Genomic DNA, 24,212 nt, shown 5'->3' with positions numbered 1-24,212 from the left:
AGTCTGTACTGATGAAAGTGCAACAATACAGTTTTCCTGAGTCAGAGTCTACTTATATAAGGAAATTATCTGGTTGTCACTGTGAGGAACAATACTGAAGAGGATAAAAAATGCAGTTATTTACATCTATTTCTGCTAACTTTGAGGTGTTGATGATGATGGTGTAGTAGTTGGTAGTTTCCCAGTAGCATGTTTCCAAAGTTTAGATTAGAAAAGATCCTTGAAGAGAGGGAAAGAAAAGTTGACAGTGTAAATGTGTATGGTTTAGGGGTAAAAGAAGGAAAAACTTTGGTCAATTACAATCTAATTCTTTGTGAGTTCCCTTCCTTTTCAAACATAATTGCTGAGCATCTTTGGGATAAATAGTATGGAGAAGGAAGATCTAACACAACATCAGTTAACATTTGTAAATTTATGGAAGTTAGCTTTTACAGAGTGAATGTGCAAAATAAGCTGATTGTATTGAAAACTATATTGAAATATTAACCAATTATTTAGTAATTGCTCTGTCCTTAATTTTAAGTTGGTTATTATTTTGAAGAACGATTTAACCCCTTTGATGCCAACGTACCTGAGACCACCCTTGGTTCTATGATACAAGCTTCATGTTTTACAGTTATCTAAATTAAAAACGCCCTTCAAATTTTCATGTTAATTTAGGTTCCAAACAACAGCTAAATTGTTTTACTAAATTCTTCATTATTTAAAAAAAATCATTGAAACAAAAGCACTATATTTCAGCAGAAATATGGTAATGAAAGTATTAAAAATACTCTATGCTAAAAAATCTCAATAAAGACAACTAGCTTGCTCTAATAAATGTTCCCAGATATAAAGTGCAGCTGTTTTTTGGTTCTTTCAGAAATTTGATAATGTTATCTAATATATTCCCTGAAATTTTAAATCTAAGCTCTGAGAGATACTATAAAAGGTGATAAAACATTCTGTAATCAATTTAGGAAAGAGGTCCCAGTTAATAGCACATTTTCTTGAATAATCAGCATTCAGTTATATTTCTTCATATATTTTTGCACTTTTTAATGACATTTAAGCTAACTCTCATCATAGGATATTTTATTATTTTTTTTTAATATGAAGTTATGGAGATGGTAAAACACTATAAATTTTCAGAGTATATTTATCAAGTAGTATTTAGTTTTAAGAAATATCTGACCAATTGTATTTAGCCACCTATACATAGCATTTCTCTGCTTTTTCATCTATCTATACATCTCTCTCTTTTATGTGTATATTATTTAGTCAAAAGAATAAGAGAGAATACACACATACACACATTCATGCCTTCTTCCTCATTTGACTAAATAATATATTAAAGGTACATATGTTATAATATTTGCATCAAAGTACATAGTTACATAATTGATGTCATCTAGTGACTACTCATAACCAATACTGTTCAACTACTAATATAACCTCTTGTGTATTTTTAATTAATATTTAATTAGCAGTAGTCACAAGAATATTTATTTCATGGTGCCTTGTTTTTTTTTTTGTTTTTGTTTGAAGAAACTGTTTTGAGTAAGAACTTTAAAGGTTGACTGGTTATACATAATCAGCAAATCTTATAGGTTATTAGGTGCATGTCTTATTTAGCCAACAGGCTATAGTAAAAATGTGGAGTTGTGAGAAATTAGATCGCCGGATATGGAGGTAACAGGAAATTGGTACAAAATGCTTGCACTGGGAATAGCAAAATCAGCTGGTCTTCTGTGGGAACACCTGTTAGTGGTGATGGGAGAATATATATATATATATATATATATATATATATATATATATATATATATATATACATATCATTTCACCACTAGACTTATTCTGTTTCCTGAGCTAATCCCTCATATTTTTTTAGACAAGAGTTACTGCATATAGATGTAATTTATTACATCTATATCATTTTCTGGTGATCTATCAATCACACAGTAATTTGCCTATTATCATAAGCAAATTTTTGATGAATATAGAATAATTCTAAAGCTTCCAAGTTGAGTTTCAGTATGATTTAAACAATATATATTTCCAAGCACTTTATAAGTATATTCATAATCTACTTTTAAATAGAAATAAAGTTGTCTATCCATATATTTTGTGTCTATTTGTAATTGATGTACAGTATCATCATCATCATCGTTTAACGTCCGTTTTCCGCGCTAGCATGGGTTGGACGGTATGTTATGTCAATTAGGTTCCTTCTTTCAAACTATGCCACTGACATTACTTGTGTATTGGAGGAAAATCGATATAATCATATTTCACTGATAAAGAAATGATGCAAATTACTAAGACTAAAATCAGAGTAAAACTTAACAATATTATAAATATAATTTATCTATATGTTTCAACATTTGTTGCTCATGTGTAAACTTCCACTACAAGTCATTGAAGGAACCCTCTATATAATTACTTGATGTGTTAAAAAGACTGAATGATCACAGTAGAAGTACTTTTGATCATAGGTTTGTTCAGTCATAAGTTTTAATGTTTAATCTCTGGATTGACTTTGGTTAAAAAATATAATATCGAAGAGAGATGTTTTTTATTTATTCAATAATAAATACTAATTAGTGCACATAATTTCTCTCTATAACTAAACATTTGCAGAGAAATATGGAAAGAAAGAATTAAGTATTCCAAACAAACACACACATGCAAAGAAAAAGAAGTGAAATTATCTTAAGAATAATACTGAATTAGATGTCTTTCTAGCTGGAATAGAAAAAGTAATCAGTGTTATGTAAAAAGTTAACTGTTTTTTTTTTCATAAAGTTTCATTATAACCCGAATCCACATAGTTTAAGTTTGGTAGTATCTTCACTGCAACAAATAACCAGTGTTTTCATGGCAATCATGCATATCTCATTGGTTAACCTTTTAACACATTTCAAAAATCAAATATACTTCAATGAAATTTCACTGGTGTAAGATCTCTAGTTTACTTATCAATATCTAGAGAAGACTATCTGAACATGCATAATTCATTATTTGAACAATGTAATTTGCATTAACAAAATAAATAGGTAGATAAAGCAAATAATTATTAACTTGGCAGTCAAGAATTTATATTTCTTGCTGGAATATCCGTGTATTTTGTTGAAAGATCATTTAACAATTTTTTGTGCTTCAGTCATCTTACCACAGATGATAGGTATCTATTCTGCTGGGTACATTACATCTTATCGCATAGAGGGACATTTGTCTTTCATTTGCAGTGCTATTGAATCCAGAGCAAGGCACCAGCTTTATGAGCCCCTGGGGAGAATATTTCAGCCTTCAGTCATGATGCTATTTGAATTAAAATAAAAAGAAGAGAAATAAAACAATCAACTCAGCCATACTAAATGTTTATACAAAGTCCTAGAGGAAATATCTACACACAGTCTACAGAGAAATATTTGTTGCACTTAGATTCTGATATAATTGATTTGATAAGTGAAAGGAAATCTTAGAGATTCCCTAAATCTAATTTCCTGTAAGTTAAGTGCTATATCTCACTCATTCCCCTTACTATATCAATACAAAATTATCTTGACCATGGACAGAAACAAACGGATAACCTTTGATGGAATATAGAGAGAAAAATAAAATTTTAAAATAGCAAATTAAAATCACTTAGAATTTTGTTCAGACTTTGTACAAATCAATATTATGTTAAGTGTTTATACTGTTTAAAATTTGCATACATAGTCATTTCAATTTTATATGATTCTAACTTTTGAAATCAAGATAATATGTCAGTGAATACATTCTTAACCAAATTTGTTTCAATTTAAGCTCAGACATCATGAGTTCACTACATATAATGTTGAAGAACCTGCCTGTATATTTCTATAAAGCAAGAATTATCTTTCAACTTATATATAAAACCAAAATTCCTCCTGAGTAACCCAATTTGACAGTAACCTCTGTTAAATATAACTTTCACATAAATTAGTATAGATTTTATGTACAAAATTTCCACCCTCACCAACCTTCCAGTTTAGTATATTTCACAATATCCCTAGATGTAATTAGGAATATTGCATAACAGAGCTCATTGGCCATAGCTTAGGGTGTATGCTGTGTATTGCTAAAAGGGTTTAAAAAGATAATTGTTATACATGTAATCAAAATGCTGTTTGTCACTTTATTGTATTTTCTGTATGACAATACATAATTTTGAAATTTAGTGACAAATTAGATGCCCACTGTCTTAAAACATGCATTCAACTTCATTGACTTCATTATACTTCAAAACAATGAAAACTATTGTCAGTTAACTGAGGACTTTATAGTTTAAAAATACTGAAAAAACAAAACAAAACAAACAAAACATTTTAATATTAATATATGAAAGAAAGAGAATCAAAATTTAAATAAAAATAGTAAGACAAGTGATTTTATGTATTTTTTCTCAAAATTGTTAATTTTTTTTCTTTAAAATAAGTATTCAAATAGGGAAATTGCATCAACAGTTTGTTGTCCTACCAGATTATTAGTGGTTCTTTGCTGTATTCTTGGTAAAAGACATTTAAAATTGAAGTGCTACTTGAAATGGGTATCATTTGCAAGCATGAATGTAGGCAGCATGAAAGGATATTTGATGAGTATTTCATTACTTTGTATTGCTGAAATTAAGTCTTTATATAGTTATAGATTGTCATTGTCACTAGATCTGTGAGATTTATTTCCATAGCTGTATTATACAAAGACAAAAATTCTCCATGGTATTTTAATAACCCAATGTTTTATAAAAGATTAATTTTCTTGGGATCTTCTAGTGCTGCATTACATCTATAACTGGCCATGTGTGAGAGTATATAGATTTAGCTTTACATCTATTTAAAAACAAAAACAAAAAAAAATACATATTCATAAATGAAAAAAACAAAAAAGGTATCCTGTCATGTTAGTATCATTACTTAACATTGGCTTCACTTTTGCTAATTGAAACCAAATATCTGTGCAGTATCATGAAGCAAATTTTGTTTCTGAATTATTTGATAGGAAATTCCACTTTGTAAGTAACGGATGTTTCTGTGAAAATTTCGAAAACATTAGAAGGTTAAAGACAGGAAATGACAAATATTTATTTTGGTGGATGGCTGGTAAGGAAATAGATGTTTTATATATTAGCATCAAATAAAAAATACCTCGCCTACTTTAAAAACATGTTCTGTATAAGGAATGTAGCAAAAAACAATTCTGAAGATGAAATTTTGATGGATAATCATTTTGTTGCCATTTCCTTTGACTTTAGTATAGAATTTTTTTTCTACTGACAAATGAGAAATGTTTGCTTTTCAAAATTGTATCAAAAAGCAGAGACATTTTTAAAATTACTAATGATTTCATCTGTAGTTTTCAAATATATGGGAAACCTCTTATTTTAATGATAACATACTGATATTATAACAGTTTGTAAACTTATGCCTCTATGATATGTAAAGTTTGAGATATAAAAAATCAACAGATTTATTAAAATCCTTTGCTTCCATAAGTGAAATAGAAATAAACTTAACTAAAAAAAAGGAAGTATGTAATATTGGGGGAGTGACAAAATATCTGTCTTGGCAGCCATATCATGTCAATATACACCTAATGGCTGAATAAAGATAATTATTATGTACAACATACTAATGAATACTCTCACAAATGTAGATAATAGAAACCTTAAAGTCCAATTTAATTTATTGACACTGCATGATAGAAGGAGCATAAATGATGCAGATGAAAATTTCTCAATATCACGATTTACATAATTCATATTACAACTAACATTTGTGCTACAAAATCCAAGCATAATGTAATAAAGTTTGATTGGTTTCCTCTGTCTTTAAATCTATATGTGTTCACTTATATTGTTCTGGTACATTATATTTCGGTCTAATTTCAGTATTTTCATTTCAAGTAATATATATATATATATATATATATATATATATATTGAAACATAAGAAATTAAAAAAGGCTGGTCATTATAGTTCTAATGTAAAATGAAAACTATTTTATTCACATATATATAATATGACATACTGTTGTAGTTTAGCCCCTGGTTAGTTCTGATTGAGCAGGCCTATGATCAGGTCTTTGCATAAAATATTTCTTAACTTTCTTAACTTCAATGAATGTTAATAAAAGCTAGTCAAATTAAGAAGACGAGTGATATTCTTTACACAGACTCTGATGTTTCCAAGTGAAGTGGTTTTCACCAGCAGCACCTATCAAGTGTACAAGAGATTAGAGGTCAACCTTATCTTATAATTTCTATTCATAAAAAAAAAAAGAAATTATTATTTAAGAAGCGGAAGTTGTCTGGTTTGTGTAATAGGGCCTCTGTTCCATTGAAAAGAAGCAGAGGAAGTATAACACACTTTACCATAAGCAAATTAGTTACTTTTATGAGAAATTCAACCACACTTGCCATAGTAATCTGGAAATGATGAGAAGATATATTTTGTTGTACTGGTCCAGTAATGAGGTTCCCTGCTAAAAGCAATTAGCAACCATAATTCCTTTGCATTGTTAATATGCATAACTTAAGTGATCTGTTTGCTATTTCAACATTAACTAGCTTCCTATGCTAACATCTAAACCAACCAAAGAAGGAACCTCTATGTAATCACTTGACCTGCTAAAATTAGCAGTCAAATCTTTCTCAACTGACCTTATACCATCTTAAAAAAAAAAATGAAAGACACATTGAATAATGTAGTCTGCAATAAACCATTGTCTGTAAAAAGAAGTGTACTTTTAATCATAAGTTTGTTTGATTAGAGCTGATCTGAGCTAAATAACAACTGATATTTAAGCTGACTCTAGCAAAATCCTATTTATTGTCACTCAATTAGTTGATGAATTGCCTCTTGAATTATCATAGTTAATTTTTTAAAAAGTAGTGGTACCTGTTCTCTAGTCTGGCTAAAATAAACATCTACACACAAACATATGCACATAAATGTACACACACTCAAGCAAACACATACAACTACACATCATTGTAGCCATAGATGTATCCTCTTCAACTGATTTGGGCTACAGCAGAGAGTGGGGTGGCTTTATGTGAGGAAATGAGGGTGAGAAAAGGGGCAAAAATGGGACTGATTTCTTGCTATAGAGGAGCTACATGCTACTCATGTTACAGATGAGTGAGAATAACCAGCATGGAACAGGAAAGAGTTAGAAATATGGAGTGTAGAAATCAAGTCAAATGCAACTGGTAAGCTCTCCAGCTTACCAGTTGCAGTCAAACTGTCTAACTCATGCCAGCATGGGAAACGGATGTTAAATGATGATGATAATGAGGTATCTGAGTGGACCCTTAAAGTACATGGTGAATAGAAGAGAGTAGAGAGGGAAGAATAAATAAGGAGAGTAAGAGTTACAGATGAAGTATGGGTGAGGGGTGAATGTTATGAATGAAGAACAAGTATTGAGGGATGATAAGTATACATTGGAGGGAAGGTGGGAAGAGTAGATGATGTCTATAGAGGAGTAGATGCAGTGAATTGTGGATAGCAGGGATACTTAGGAGAGAGTAGGAGATGACTGACAGTGCAGAAAGAGGTGAAGAACAACAGTATAATAATAATAATGATGCAATAGTTAGGGGAAAGATGTGAGAAGGTGAATGAAAGAGAGGTGATATGTGGTTAGGTTGACTGGAAAAGTATAAGGCAGGAAGTAGTATGCATAGTGCATGGAGAAAGTGGGAGTTGTTTATTGGTGCCCACAAATAATTACAGCAACAGAATATTGCAGTTAGTGAGATGGTGGATGTTGGGGACAGCTTGAGGTGGAAACTGGGTGAAGTTGGGTCCAGTTACATACATATTAAACTTCCAGAATTTCAGTTTTGCTGAGATAGGCTGGTTTTCTTAAGTAACAAATATCACCAGTCATTCTGTTTCTTTATCATCTCTTCCATGAATTCAAGGTCTTGAGAGCAGCCTTCACCTCTTCGTCCCAAGTCTTCCTGGGTTTTCTGCAAGCTCCATTCATATCAAGTAATCAACACTTCTTAACAAAACTGTCCTCATTCATATGCATCATACACATGCCCATTGCAGTGCAGTCTTCTCTCTTGTACACTACATCTGTTTCTTGTTATGCTCAGGTTTTCTCTCAACCCCATTTGTACTTTATTGTTCACACTCAATGCACATCTAATAGAGCATATTAACTACATTTCTCTCAAGCATTTTTAAGTCCTGTACATTCAAGGCCCATATCTGCTTTCTATGCAACATTACAGTTATAACACAAGTGGCATACAATCTCCCCTTCACTCTGATAGAAAAAAACCATTGTTACTAATAGTGGTAGCAACATCCTGACCGTTTTCCAACCTCACCTCTAAGCAAGGTAATATTTTCCTTTGGCTAGACATGTACTTCACAGAAAACTAGAAACAAACATCACTTGTATGACAGCAATGTTCATTTACAGCCACATGGGTACACACAAACACAAAGACACACACATGCACATATATGCTTATGTATAAGATAGAATTCTTTCAATTTCCATCTGGCAAAGGCATTCACAAGGCTTTAATCAGTCTAGGGCTACAGAAAAAGACAACTACTAAAATGCCACATAGTGTAACTGAACATGAAACCATATGGTTGAGAAGTGAGCCTCTTACACATGCAATCATATATATATATATATATATATATATATATATAAATCAAAGGTAAAAAACACAAGTGGAAATTGTCAAAACATAACAAGCAAGAAAAGACGATAGCACAACCATGGCAAACAGGACAAAACAAGATACACGGATCATTCGCAACCAATTAAATATATATATTTATATATATATATATATATATATATATATATAAATATATATACATATGCATGTATGGGTACAGGACATCACCAACAGTAAACAACATGAAATATGAAAACAAATGAGTTAAATACACAAACAATGAGAGAAAAATATGGCAAACAGGACAAATAATACAAAGAATGCAAAGAACGACCTTCATCAGTTATTGGCTATCTATTTACTCCCATTTCGAGCAACCAAGGACAACATGAGTCTTTGAAGACAGTTGCTCCCATAAATACTAAAATAAAACCTTGAATTTATGGAGGGTCAAAGTTGGGAATAAAAAACAGGACAGTGGAAATATACAAGGAAACCGAACAAAAGCAAACATGGTGGGTCGTTAGACTAGAATGAGGGTAAAATAGTGAATGCTGAGAGAAAATTTTTCTTTGAAAAGAGAAAAGATAGAAGAGAGAGATTGTAGAAGTTAGTCCTTAGAATCTCCATGCAGGAAAGAAAGATGGTCACATGATGAAAAGAAAGATGGACGATGGTCACATGTGAGCAATGAGAGAAAGAAAAAGCAAAAGAGAGGAAAGAGAGAGACAGATAGAAAACGGTGAAAGGGAGAAAAAGGGAATAGAGAAGGATGGGGCAGAAAACAGTATAGAGTAGATTCACATCAAAAAGGTTAAGATAAACTTACTTATAAGTGGATGTGTGGTGTCTCATTTTTTTCTCTCATTTGCGTATTTAACTTATTTGTTTTCATATTTCATGTTAACTGTTGGTGACGTCGTGTACTCATACATACATATGTATATATATATATGTGTGTGTATGTATGTGTGTGTGTTTGTGTGCGTATGCATAATTATATATTTATATTATTGTTTAAGTGAATGCCATGCATTCATTTCCAAATAAGTTTACACACACACACACACACACACACACACACATATATATATATATACACACACGCACGTGTGTATGTATCTATATATGTATGTATATATATGTATGTACATGAGTGCCCTTCTTTCATTTGTCCAATGAAAGAAGGGAAATCAACACATTTATTGGGAATTACATGTATGGATCAAAACAGATTGATTCAAATTCATTGGTACTCTGAGTTTCAAGTGTCATGCTAATCTTCTGTCATTTTAAATTTGGATGAGAGAAGTTGATTGTTATTACCATAAGGTGGACTGTGATTAGTTGAGAAGCTTATGTGATGTTGTGGTTTGATATTAATATATCAGTGACAACAGTTGATCTTGAGTCACATGATAAAAGGACAGAGTGAGACAGAGAGACAATAACAGGAGTCTTGCTGTAGAGCAGGTACAAGATTATTTTGCCAGAGAGAGAGAGAGAGAGAGAGAGAGAGAGATCAGGAATGAGGAAGAAACAGGTGTGTAAAGGAGATGCATGGTTACCCAACCATGTATATATGTATATATATATATATATGTATATATATATGTATGTATGTCTAAAAATATATACATATATATATAGGAAAATCCCCCCAAGCTAGGAACAAGCACAAAAAGACAACAATACAAGGACGTGATGCATGTAAAGTATTAGCAAATGCTCAGGGAAGGAAAGAAAGTAGGTTTAACGTTTCGAACAAAGATTTTCTTCAGAAATGGAGGAAAGTACAATAGAAAAGGAAGAAGGAGGAAAAAAGATATATATATATCTCCATTTCTCTCTTTCTCTCTCTCTCTCTCTCCCTATATATATATACATATATATATACATATATATATATATATATATATATATATATATATATATATATATAAATCTATGTATATATATCATCATCATCATCATTGTTTAACAGCTGCTTTCCATGCTGGCATGGGTTGGACGGTTTGACTGAGGACTGGTGAGCCAGAAGGCTTCACCAGGCTCAATCTGATCTGGCAAAGTTTCTACAGCTGGATGCCCTTCCTAATGCCAACCACTCTGAGAGTGTAGAGGGTGCTTTTATGTGCCACCAGCATGAGGACCATTCAAGCAGTTCTAGCAACAACCATGCTCAAAAGGTGTTTTTTACATGCTACCTGCATGGGAGCCACTCCAGTGGCACTGGCAATGACCACACTCGAATGATACTTTTCATGTGCTACCGGCACATATGCTGGTAAGGCGACGCTGGCAACAATCACGATCGAATGGTGCTTTTCATGTGCCACCAGCACAGGTGCCAATCCGTGGTCCTGGCAACGATCACACTTGGATGTGCTTTTAACGTTCCACTGGCATGAGTGCCAATCAGGTGTTACTGTAATTGGCCATATCAGCAATTTTTGATTTTGATTTTTATTTCACTTGCCTCAATAGGTCTTCGCAAGCAAAGTCTATTGTCCAATGAACGAGGGGTACTCATAAGTGGGCTGGTTACACCCAATGGCATAGGACACAGTTTATGGTCTCATTTGGCTTGTTAGGTCTTCTCAAGCACAGCATATCTCCAAAGGTCTCAGTCACTGCTTCAGTAAGACCTAATGTTTGAAGGTCATTTGGCCTCTTCTACACTAGTAAAAAGAGTTCACTAGTTAATGCTAAAACATTTGACAAATAAAGTGTGTGTGTGTGTGTGATAGGGCAGGTGGCCTGGCGGTAGGTACAGGAACAGCATTTCAGTGACCTGCTGTTTGTTTTAAAGAAGAAAAAATTGGAAATATTGTTTAGTTTTGGATTTATAAAATGGCACACTGTAATGGGGTGGGGGAAGTGCTAAGGAACATGCATCAATGGGTTTCATCCATGCCCATTTCTCTTCCTGCATAGGAACAATGTCTTTACCAGTGGACATTTTGTGTTCAGCATTTATCTACATTTAAACAAGAAATGGAATATATTAGTAAAATTCAATGGAAATAATTCAATAATATATTTCATTTCTTGATATGTAAGATACAGAGTTATCACTGAAAAATCATGAAAATGAAGAAAAATGAAGTGATGAAGAGTCAATGTTTTCACAGAGAACCCCATTCACTACAAAACAAAAGAAAAAAATCTAAAATTAATTGATTGTGTTAATAAGACATACAACAGTATAACTTTCCACTGTATATAGTAATATTTAATAACAGTATCAAGAATAAATTAAGCAAAATCATTCTGTAAATTCTAAAAACAAAAGAAAAATTGATGTTAAACTATTAATATTTGACAAGTAAAACTGAATTATTGAGTAAATATATAAAACTAATATACTGAACTCTGGATAAGTTCAAAACTTGTACTAAAATTTATTCTTTCTCATTGTCTCTCATTATTTATATTTCATGTAAATATACAAAAGTATGTTTTGATCAACTCTAACCACTGTTCAGTTATCTGTAGTGTATTTTAGAGAAACAAAACAATTTTATAATTCTGCAATAGAAATAAGACAAAAAAAATATGTGTCTTAGAAGTTTGCCTCAAAACTACTTTTTTCCATGTTTAGTTTCTCTTTGTTACACCTTGAGCAATCACCTTTTATAGTTGTATTAGGTTTACCAAAATGCAAGTAAAATGACAGACATTAAAAAGTTAGGATTTGAAAAATTTGGAATAAGCTGCAAGTTTTTTTCTTTTAAATATATATATATCAATACATTTTTTTTGTTTTTTTTTGCAGGCATGTAGTGGCTGTGAACCTAAATGTCTCTGCAATGGAACAAAAGGAGAACGAGTAAGTACCAGCCAATCATTAATTACTTTTGACTCTGAATAAGTGTGCAGCTTGTTAAATCACAGTTCATTTAGTATCTATTTCCTTGTTTTAAAATTCAAAAGTTTTGTCTTCTGTCCATTTTCTTACTCTTCAAACTCTTCTTGTTAGGATTGTACTCCAAAATAATTACAGTCTAATGAGCAAAAAAAGGAAAAGAATAGAAAAGTCTGTAAAACAGATGACTTACAAGTCTGTGTAACCCATTAAAATTTCTCATATTACTAGGAATGAATTTGGGAGAAATGTTTCTATGAAACTAAACATTAAAAATTTCAAGGAAAGAGAGAGATTATATATATATCATTGAACATCCATTGTCCATGTTGGTATGGGTTGGAAGGTTTGATCAGAGCTGGCAAGCTGGAGAACTGCACCAGACTCCAGTTTGATTTGGCATAGTTTCTATTGCTGGATGCTCTTCCCAATGCCAACCATTTTATGGAGTGTACTGGGTATGACTTTATGTGACACTTCATGGGCGCTTTTATGTGACACTGCAGAGGATGTGCTTATAAAATTGAGTGAAGAATCAAAGTTGAAATTCGAAGGAAATTCAAAATTTTAAAATGAGTGAAAACAAAAATAAATATAGATAATGGCAATGACACAAGAATACAAAAATAGAGAAACTAACATGTAAAATTCTAGGAATCGTTAAGCTGGACTGAAAATAAAAGTTATTTTGTTATTTTGGCTTATAGAAATGTTATAAACAAACTAGTAACTGAAGTATAAAAATACAAGAATGTCTTAGAATGAGAGAATGTAGGAATCTAGAACAGTCTATACCCTGTTATCTCATTAAGAAGAAATAGACAAAATAAGGTAACTCAAGAATATATGTCACTATACATTATGTTAAGAGTCTACTTGAGAATATTAATTTGGCTTTTAAAAAATATTGTATCTGAAAAGAGCATACAAATGGATAAAAATTGTAAAGGTCTGGAGATTGAAGATTCCTATCTAAATCAAAGTTAACCTATTAAAAAGTTCATTTCTTTTTCTGCAGAAATCAGAGTTGGATCTCGTCCAAAATCCTTCATCTACATACTGACAGTTTCTAGATCAAACAACTTTTTATTCTGCTTAACTTCTAACTGTCTGTTTTCTAAAACAGCAATGAAATAAAATAGGCTTATATCAGCTATTGCATTAATATACTGCAACAGTTCAAACCTGAAACTTAAGAAAAATATATGGATTTTGTAATCACTTCATTACAAACTGATAAATTTATCATTGGATGATTACATAATATTGTGTAACACAATTTTTCCTTGCGTAGTAACTGCTATTTCCTATTTGTTTACCTCAAGAAAGTCTGAAAAATGGTTAATATTTTCTTCACACTTTGCTTTTGTTACATTTATTCAAACCCCAAAGCATTCCTTTCAACACATTACCATAATGCTCCTCTGCTACTCCTGCTCATAATCAGAGATGCTCGTATTGTCAGTCACGAAGTGACATGCTCAAGTAGTTAAGATGAAACAACTTACAAGCAAATCTGTAGTAGTGAGTAGAATATTTGTTATAATGATATTTCTGCTTCAGCAACTTGGCACTGAATCTGTCTGAAATGTAATGGAAAAGAGGTCAGTTTCAAAACATTGATGTCCAGATCACAAAAGCAAAATTTGAAGGGAATAGCAGCCTTTTCTTTTGGTTTCTAGATAGAAGCAAATAGGAATAACACTTACTGACCAAAGACAAAAAATAAAAAATAAAAAATATAAAAATTTTGTTGCATTGTGTGATTCATACCATTATAAATATCTATGGACAATGAATAGTGATTTCTTATTTAGACACACAACCATTACTTTGTAGAGAAAGAGTATATTTGGTTGAAACCATTTCAGAAAACTTCTGCATGATCGTTCAGTCTTCTAGATATATAAAAATCACCCTCAAATCACACTCCACCATCTTAAAAACAATATAGCCCTAGAACAGTCATTGGCAAACTGCAGCCTGTGGGACTTTCTGAATGGCACACCAATAAAAAATTACCTTGAATTTCTTTAGAAGTGTGGTCCACCTAATGATGAGCCATGTCTCATGTGGTCCAAACGTATGTGCATTGTGTGTGTTTCTCTCTCTGTATGTAAGATGAGCAGGTTTCATTTGGTTGGCCTTTTGGTTGCCTGTATTCATCAGGAAATGAATAAGAAATGACAGGTGATAGGCGAATTGTTTAAAATCAACAAATGACTACAGCCAGTCAAAAAAAAGCTGATTGAGCAGCATGAATTATATTTGGCCATAATTGCCTATTTTACCACTTTGGTTCCTATCTAACTTTCAAAGGACTAGATTGTTATCTATTTGAAATAGCCTGTGCTTAACATGATTTTGTTATTTCCAGAAAAAGGTGATTGAATTCAGAGAATATTGGAATATAAGAAAAAAAAAACAAACAATAATTGATTGATCATTAGACAAGGACTGATGGAAGAACAATTGTGAGATTTAAATTGAGGGTATAGTAATTGATAGAGGGTATAGTAATTGATAGAGAGCATACAATCTAAAATAAAAAAAATTTCCATTCTATGTGTATGAGAGCGATGGCTAGAAGTATATTGAGTTCTTCATAACCAGCTGATCTAGCAAGCAGGGCCTCATATCAGTGAGGGGGGCCGGTGCGCATTGATGCCGTCGAGAGGTAGGCCCCAAAACGGCGCGCATTCTCTCCTGATGACCCCATACACTTGCTAGCTTCCGATATACGGAGCTTTTAACTGGTAGCACTTGCATGTGCAAGTTGTTTGCAAGATATCTAAGAAAATGTCACCAGACAAACTTTTTTCTATTTGGTGCAGTGAAATGGTAAATTAATGATATGAATTTTCAAAGTAAAATGATACTCATGTACCTCTAAAGTGAAATGAGAACTGAGAATCAAAACAGGTTGCAGAAAACTTAACTGCAATACTTTTACATTGTAAGTAAATGGGAGACCTTATACATAAGAAACAAATGTGAAACATGCAATAATAACAATAATAATTATAATAATAAAAGCTTTAAACTCTACTGTCATACTTTGAGCAAATACTTTCTGTGTTCTGGATTCTTATGTCTAATTTGTATTTAACCTGATAGAAGAATGCTGTCATTTCCCTGTTTTACAGACCATCTACTAGAGTAGTATTCAGCATGCAATATCAGATAACTTCCTTTCTGTTGCATCTAGAATTTGGGTGTGTTGTATTTCTGTTGAGTGTGTTTCTCTCTGTGTATGTGGGGAGAGCAAAGGAGCCAGAGTTTTTTGACATCTTTAGCATTCCACTTCCTCCAACTAAGATTCAAAGCTTAAGTATAACAAACTTACCCATATCAGTTACACAGACGTTTTTTTTTTACCTGTTGAAAATTACTGACTGAGAAAGATAGTTTGATGAATCGTTTCGGATGCAGACAGACAAATGATAAAATAGTGGGAAATTGTGTCTATCTCTTCACACACACATATGCACATGTATATTTACATATTCACACACACACACACACACACACACACACACTCATGCATATGTATACAAGTAAGTCTTAGAGTTAGCTGCTTAGAGGAACATGGCTGAACTACCCTGAATAAAGAACTCAAAGTATTAGGGTTGATTATCAACATGTTTTATTGAATCAGCAGGTCCAATAAAAGATATATATATATATATATATATATATATATATATATATATATATATATATATGTAGGGAGAGAGAGAGAGAGTTATTGAGTAACCATAAAAAGAAGTGCCACTGCAAGACCTTATGGTTCTCTCCCCACTTCTCCCTAAACATCCAGACATGCATAGGTAAGATTTTCCTTAGGTTGGTTGATAAGCTTTTCACGTGATCACACAAATATAGAAAGATCTTTAACAGACATAATTTAAGAATCAGTGTTGAGAAAAAATTACTTAGCACTCCTAAGCCATGGACAGAGGCAGGTTGTTCATGCAGGATTAGAAATGAATGCCCAGTGGATGCCTGATGTAACACTGAGGCAACAGTGTACCTAGCAAAGGTGGCCTCAAACAGAAACATTACAAATATCAGTAACATCAATGCCAATACTGGGACATACACTAAAATTTATGTTGGATCTTGTGAATCAAAATTTAAAATTCGCCTGAACAACCACAGATGTTCTTTCGGGGTCCTGGAGAGATGTAACACAACAAAACTCACAGCATATGTATGGTGCCTAAAGAACGATCATACACCCTTTAACATCAGGTGGAAATTACTGGAAACTTGTGGACCCTACCACAATGGAACAAGGTTGTGTAAAATGTGTATGGCAGAAAGATATATTATCCTCATGCACTCACATGAGCCACAAGGCTACTTAAACACAAGAATAAAAGCTGTGGCGAGTTGTACACATTTTCGGAAATTTTTACTTCGAAATTGGAAAACCTAGCTATCAAGTGAAGGATGACAACTCACCTGGCCATGACTTTTTAAGAGAAATGTTTCTTGAAATATCAATGGCGCTCTTATGTCTAAAAACAAACATTCTTTGCTGACAACAGTTATTGTTTAGAGAAACCGAAGAGATGTCTAGTTCATGCTAGATAGGAAACCAATGGTTTTTTTCTAAACTATTACGTAACACACACAAAAATATATGAATATATACATATAAATATGAATATAAATAAATATAAATTAAACATATATGGAAACATGTGGTTAAGGAGTAAACTTCTTACCACACAGCCATGCCTGCATCTAATTAATAATTAATTATCAAATAAATTAGATACGAATAATTAATTAAATAATTAGTTAATTAGATAATGAAACTGAAGTGAATATACAACTTTTAGCGGTGTGTTATTTTAATTAGCAGCATGAAATTTCCAATATACATGATTATGTGTGTATGTGTGTGTGTGTGTGTGTGTGTGTGTGTGCATGCGCGTGTGCGTGCGTGTGTGTGTGTGTGTGCGTGTGTGTGTGTATCTATGTATGTATTTATGTATATATGGTGCTATTAAATTAGACATGACCAGGACCAAGAACCCAAGTATTATATATATACATAAATCTTCCTCTGTCTCTCTCTCTAAATATATATATATCCCATTCTTTTATTATATCTTTACTAGGAATGTCAACCACAACAAACTGGGTTTCTTAGAGTAAATCTAATTCTCATTTGTTTAATAGAAAATGGTAGTAAACATGAAGATCATATGTCCCTTGAGAATTTGTAGACATTGCATTTAATTTATAAACTGTCCTTTGTCTTTGTGCTCTCTTTTATTTTAAAGGAGAGATAAAAGAATCATGTGAATTATTCTGTATGCTTCCTTGTATGTTATATGGTTAATAATTTTAGTCTTTCCATTTATCTCCCATCCAAAGGATACACAAATTCTAAAATGTTGTGAGTTTTAGCATGAATAGTAAAACAGTACATAAAATTAACATATGGGAAGCTGATTATTAAGATACTTTCTCATTGAACTCAGTCTAGCAAATGTTAGATAATGCCTGCTTGCAGATTTAATAAGCAAGACATTATGAAGTATTAACAGATGCTGAATCATGACACCCAGTAATTTAAAAACACCAAAAACCTCTAATCCAATGTCCTTCAATTAATTTGCCATTCTTCAAGGACCCCATCTACTACTTATGTTATACATTATATTCTTATATTATAAGGGCCAGCAATTACTGATTTTATTTTAACAAGTTTATTGTTGATCATGGGAAAAACTGGTACCACCCTTTTATAATTTTTTCATTGTCCCAAAACAGAATCAGCTTTCCACTTTAGTTACATAGCAACGGGCTTCCAGAATTGGTGGTAGTGACTATAATGATGAATACAATCTAATATCACACACTTGTTTACTTGTTATACATAGAAGTTATTAGTTTATAGCTGGTTGGCATCCTTTTTGTCTCGGGAGACAATGGAGTTGTACATAAAATAATCTGGTCCGGCTTTTACATTTCATGTCCTAATACTTTTCCTGCTGTGGCTGTGTAGCCCTGTCCTGGACAAACACTCTCTCTGGCAGGTGCCGCAAATGTAGCGAAGACTGTTCCTGGATGGTTGTAATGTCATAGTTTCTTGTTGACGTCTTTTCTTGTCTTTCCATTTCTCCTCTCTCTCTGTCACTCCTTTGTATTCCCTCTTTTATATAAATATATAAATGATGGCTTGGAGAATAAACCAAATATTCCTTCACAAATAGGTATATGTATATATATGTGTCTAAGTGTGTGCATATATATATATAGGCACACACAAATGCATGAATAGGTTTCTGAGTGAATATATGTGTGTATCTTCATCATCATCATCATCTTCATTTAACGTCCGCTTTCCATGCTAGCATGGGTTGGACGGTTCAACTGGGGTCTGGGGAGCCCGAAAGCTGCACCAGTCCAGTCAGATCTGGCAGTGTTTCTACAGCTGGATGCCCTTCCTAACGCCAACCACTCCGAGAGTGTAGTGGGTGATTTTATGTGCCACCGACACAGGTGCCAGACGAGGCTGGCAAACGGCCACGCTCGGATGGTGTTTTTTATGTGCCACCGACACAGGTGCCAGACGAGGCTGGCAGACGGCCACGCTCGGATGGTGTTTTTATGTGCCACCAACACAGGTGCCAGATGAGGCTGGCAAACGGCCACGATCGGATGGTGTTTGTTACGTGCCCACAGCACGGAGGCCAGTCGATGCGGTACTGGCTACGGCCACGTTCGGATGGTTTTCTTGTGTTCCACGTGCCACCGGCACTGGTACGTGTATATATATACATACCTGAGAGCAAATGACAGAAAGTATAATCTTAGGAATATATCACATTTGGTTAGAGTTATCTGTATTTAATAACGGTTAACTCAGCCCCACATTACTTTATGTAATGTCACTTATTAAGGTTTTCTCTAAAGATATTCTATAGATATTCTATCCGAGGATATGAAACATTGTAGCAAAAATCGGTGCTTGTTATAATTTCTATAGAATATCTGTAGAGAAAACCTTAACAAGTTATGTAAAGTGCCCTGGTATCACAGAAGAATATGGTGTTGACTTAGAAAAATGTTTAATATACTTTATAGTACATTATGGTTGCATAATGGAAGACTGCGTCCCTACAAGTCATTGATATTTATGTAATGTAGAGCAGCACCAAACTGTTAATGTATACACACACACACAGTGTTACAGTGAATACCATCAAGGAAAACATCTCTGGACATAATTTAGTTTTAACTGCTATATATCAACTGGTTCTTTCAACATCTCAATATCTATCTCTGAGATCCTAACTATATCTTTATTGCTTTACTTACTGTCCCTTGTTTATTTTGTATAGACAGCTACACTGTTATATTGGTAATAACCTCTTTTTATTCAATTCACACCACTTTTGTTTATCAGATACAGATAGCAACAGCTTTATGTCAAGTTTTATTGTTGGAACATAAATGTTGGACTGTAGCTCTGTACACAAACTTTCCAGAATGTATTGTTATAAAAATGAGCAGTACACAGTCAAACTTAAGGATCTGTACATTAGTTATTGGTTAGTACAACAGCATACAAAACTAGCTTCTGACTAATAAGATCTGCAATTTGCTTTAATTTCTGATTCCCTCGGAAATGGCATTGGCATCAAAACATCAGTTCTCTTTCCTATAAATTTAATACTTCTAAAACTCATTGTAAAAAAAGCCAAGCAGTTGGTTTTAATTGAGGCACTTATATATGACTTTATATTTCCATTTGATTACTAATTTTCCAAAGGTAATATCACATTCTATCAACTTGCTATTATCTATTTTATGTAAGAACCCATTATTTAATTATGTTTTGGACATTTAGTCTATTATACTAATAAGTCTCAGGTATAATAAGATTTTCCAAAACTTTAATTAATAAATTAATTGAGTATTATAGGAACTTTGCCAATAGACCATAAATTCTTTGAGCTATAAACCTCAACATTAGACTATGTGCACACAAACATATGCATGCACATATCTGTGTGTGTGTGTGTGTTGATACATATTCCTTTCTTTCAGTCACCAGTAGGACCGTTATTCTTGGATATTTATATGGTCCCAGACTAAATTCAAACAAGGAAATTTTTATATTTACACTAAGGGTGCTAATGTTCTTATAAACACATGTACAAATATTGCTAACAATTAAAGTTGTCAGTCTGGTGTCTCCTTACTGATTGGGTTATCCAATAAGTATTACATGTATTGTACCTTTGATCTTTCTGAAAAATTTTAATTTGTACATAATTTATGTATTGTTATGTTTAGGCAATTTTGGTTTAGCTTTTACTCTTCTCATTAAGGCATTCTCTGTTGTTTCTTACTAGAGGGTAATGAAATGCTAATTAAAATTTTACTCAGAATTTTATGACATCTGACAAAATTGTTAGCATTAGACATCTTAATTGACAGGAATTCTAATGCATAACAAACCAGTCAAACTGGAATGTATAAGATTTTTCCTGAAATGTAATACATTCACAAATTTACTTTATTTTTGTCTCGACAATTGACCAAGTTTTAAATTGTAAAGGTGCTGGGGCTTTGAATGAGTTTATTTGGTACCTTGCAGTAATTTTATCACAAAAATTCACTAGTAATATATCCTTCCTATAGGTTGATGTTATATTTCCTATGGAGCATGCTTGCTTTATCTTTTTTTGGTCTTTGTAGTTCTCCCTCATACAGAATCCCACATGTTTCATATTTTTTGCTCAGAGGAAGTCATTTTGTTGCTAATAGAGACAACAATTCCCTTGCCATACTCCAGCAACTATGCATTAACTGTATCCCCCTCCAGCACTAATTAAGCCACCAAGGTTATAAAAAGGATCAGGTATGTTTTGTAAACTGCCTGAGTAGTTCAGAGATAATTTTAAAAAGATGCCTTTATTGCTAACTACTGTGAAACTAACATATCTGAAATCCTAATTCTTTGACAGTTTGCCAGAGATTCCATTTTGTGTACCTATTTAGTATTTTCTCTTCACATATTATAATATGCAATATCACCTCCTACACATCTTACTATTTTCCTATGAAACCATTTTCTATTTGTGACCCATGATTTTATTTTTTTTCTAATCAAAAAATTTGGTCTAGGTCATGTTAACCTCTAGATAAAACAATTATGGTAAAACTATGGAAGTTTGGCTGACTTTGTGAGAAGTAAGTTATAAGCATTGCTGAACTCTTATTATAACCAGTAAAAATGTAAGAAAGCTGATGACAGAACCCTGGTACACTATGTTTACTAATGAATTCACAGCCAATTCTTTACTTACATATAGCAACCCTATACATAGCTTACAAGCAACTCACAGTTCAGTCATCTATGTGAAATTTCCTAAATTTTTCTCAGAGTAAAATACAGTGGTTTATTATGAGCTAGTGTGCATATATATGTTTGTGTGTGTGTGTCTATAAATTTGCTGAGTAAACACATACGTTTTGACTTTTAACTCCAGTAGAATATTTATCAAAGGTAAATATTTGATAAATAATGTCTTGCTGGCATGTACAGTAATATCTGTATCGTTATTGTCTATATTGTTATATGTCTTAATGAATTCTATTTCACTGATGATAAGAGATTCTGTGATAGACGAAATTCAACAAGATAGAATTTGGTTAAGCTTCTGGCCATTTTTATTCTTGAAGTTATTAAACCAACTGTACTACTATTATTATAATGACTGTACTGTTATTATTACTAGCAGGACTCATGGAAATTCCATGGTATAATTCTGTACATTTGAAAACATTATGCTAATATATTAAATACAAGGCAGTAAGCTGGCGGAATTGTTAGTACACTGTGCAAAATGCCTTGTGGTATTCATCTAGTTTTAACATGGCATTGACATGAATGCTTTTTATGTGAAACTAGAATGAGTGCTTTTTACATGGTGCTAGCACAAGTGCCTTTTACATGACACTGTGACCCCACAAGGTAAAGACCTCTTGGCTAAGAGAGGGTGAGGGAGGCATGGCCGTAAAGGACCTGCCTGTATGTATGAGTAGCCATAGTTCTACTTAGCTTGATGTGCCTTCTCAAGCACAGCAAATCACCAGAAGTCTTGGTCCATTGTCTTCTCCTCAGTGAGGTCATCCCATTTCTATTCTGTAGAAACATGTCTGGCCATGGGGAAATACAAATTTGCTTGGACACAGGTGAGGGTTGGTGACAGGAAGGGCATCCAGCCATAGAAAATCTGTTTCAATAAACTCTGTCCAAGCCATGCAAGCATGGAAAAGTGGATGTTAAAATGATGATGATGACAATGATGTTATGTATCACATATCCACACATACACAAAGATCTTTATACATACACATACATACACATTATACATGCACACATACACACACACAGTTAATTAAAAAGATAAATAGATAGATTCCCACATATAGTGTATAGTACAGAAAATAAGTAATAGTCCAGTTAAAATTTAATTTGGTAAAGAAAGCCTCAGTTGTACGCCTGAAGTTGCTATATTTGCATATTTTAACCCTGTTGAAGAAATATCAGTTTTCACTTTGCAGTTTACCACCAAGCTTCTTAGAATCAAAGAAAACATTGAAAGAGACTGTTTCCTCCTTTTATTAGTCATGTTCAGTAAAAGTGTTCTCATTGAAGAGCGGATGTATAGTTGATTGTTACTGTTCAAACAATTTAGCATTAAAGATACAAAATATTTCCTAAAGTATTAATTAGATTTTAAAATGCTGTGGAGATGTGTAGTTTAGATGTATTTCAAGTAATATTTCACACACACACACACACACACACACACGTATATATATAGAGAGAGACAAAACAAAGAATATATATTTGAATGTTTTATGTGTGCATGTGTATGCATGCATACATGTATACATTTGTATACATGTATACATGAGTATGCAAATGAATGTACACACACACATATATATATATATATATTCATATATATATATACATATATATACATATATATATATTTATATATGTATATATATATTCATATGTATATATATTTATATATGTATATATATATATATATATTCATATGTATATATATGTATATATGCATATATATATATATGTATATATGCATATATATATTCATATGTATATATATGTATATATGCATATATATATTCATATGTATATGTATTTATATATATATATGCATATGTATATGTATTTATATATATATATGCATATATATATTTATATGTATATATATATATATTCATATGTATATATATGTATATATGCATATATATATATATGTATATATGCATACATATATTCATATGTATATGTATTTATATATATATATGCATATATATATTCATATGTATATGTATTTATATATCTATGTATTTATATATATATATAAATATGTATGTATATATATATGTTGGCTCTCTCATTGATGAAAATGGCACTCTTCAAGACAATGCCAAAACCATGAGAGAGATGCTGCAGAAACAATACTGCTCTGTTTTCAGCAATCCTGATATGGCTGATCTGGACTCTATCAATGATGTTACTCCCCAATACACCTTATCGGATATAACCTTTGGCGCCCTAATGTCTTAGCAGCAATAAAGGAATTCAAGCATAATTCAGCAGTAGGTCCC

General features: G+C 32.4%; 1 protein-coding gene across 1 annotated transcript in view; it reads left to right on the top strand.

Annotated features, from left to right (window-relative positions):
* Window positions 1-12,434: 12,434 nt before the first annotated feature.
* The window catches only part of LOC115221997 (collagen alpha-1(IV) chain), a 185,831-nt gene continuing 174,053 nt past the window's right edge, over window positions 12,435-24,212 (top strand). Inside the window, exon 1 of the mRNA XM_029792104.2 lies at window positions 12,435-12,491. The gene's annotated coding sequence lies outside the window, so the exon portion shown is untranslated. The remainder of the gene's footprint in view (window positions 12,492-24,212) is intronic.

Source organism: Octopus sinensis, linkage group LG19 (genome assembly GCF_006345805.1).
Source record: "Octopus sinensis linkage group LG19, ASM634580v1, whole genome shotgun sequence".
Classification (NCBI taxonomy): Eukaryota; Metazoa; Mollusca; class Cephalopoda; order Octopoda; family Octopodidae; genus Octopus; species Octopus sinensis.
Note: the sequence above shows the minus strand (reverse complement) of the source record. Positions and strands in the feature narration are given on the sequence as shown.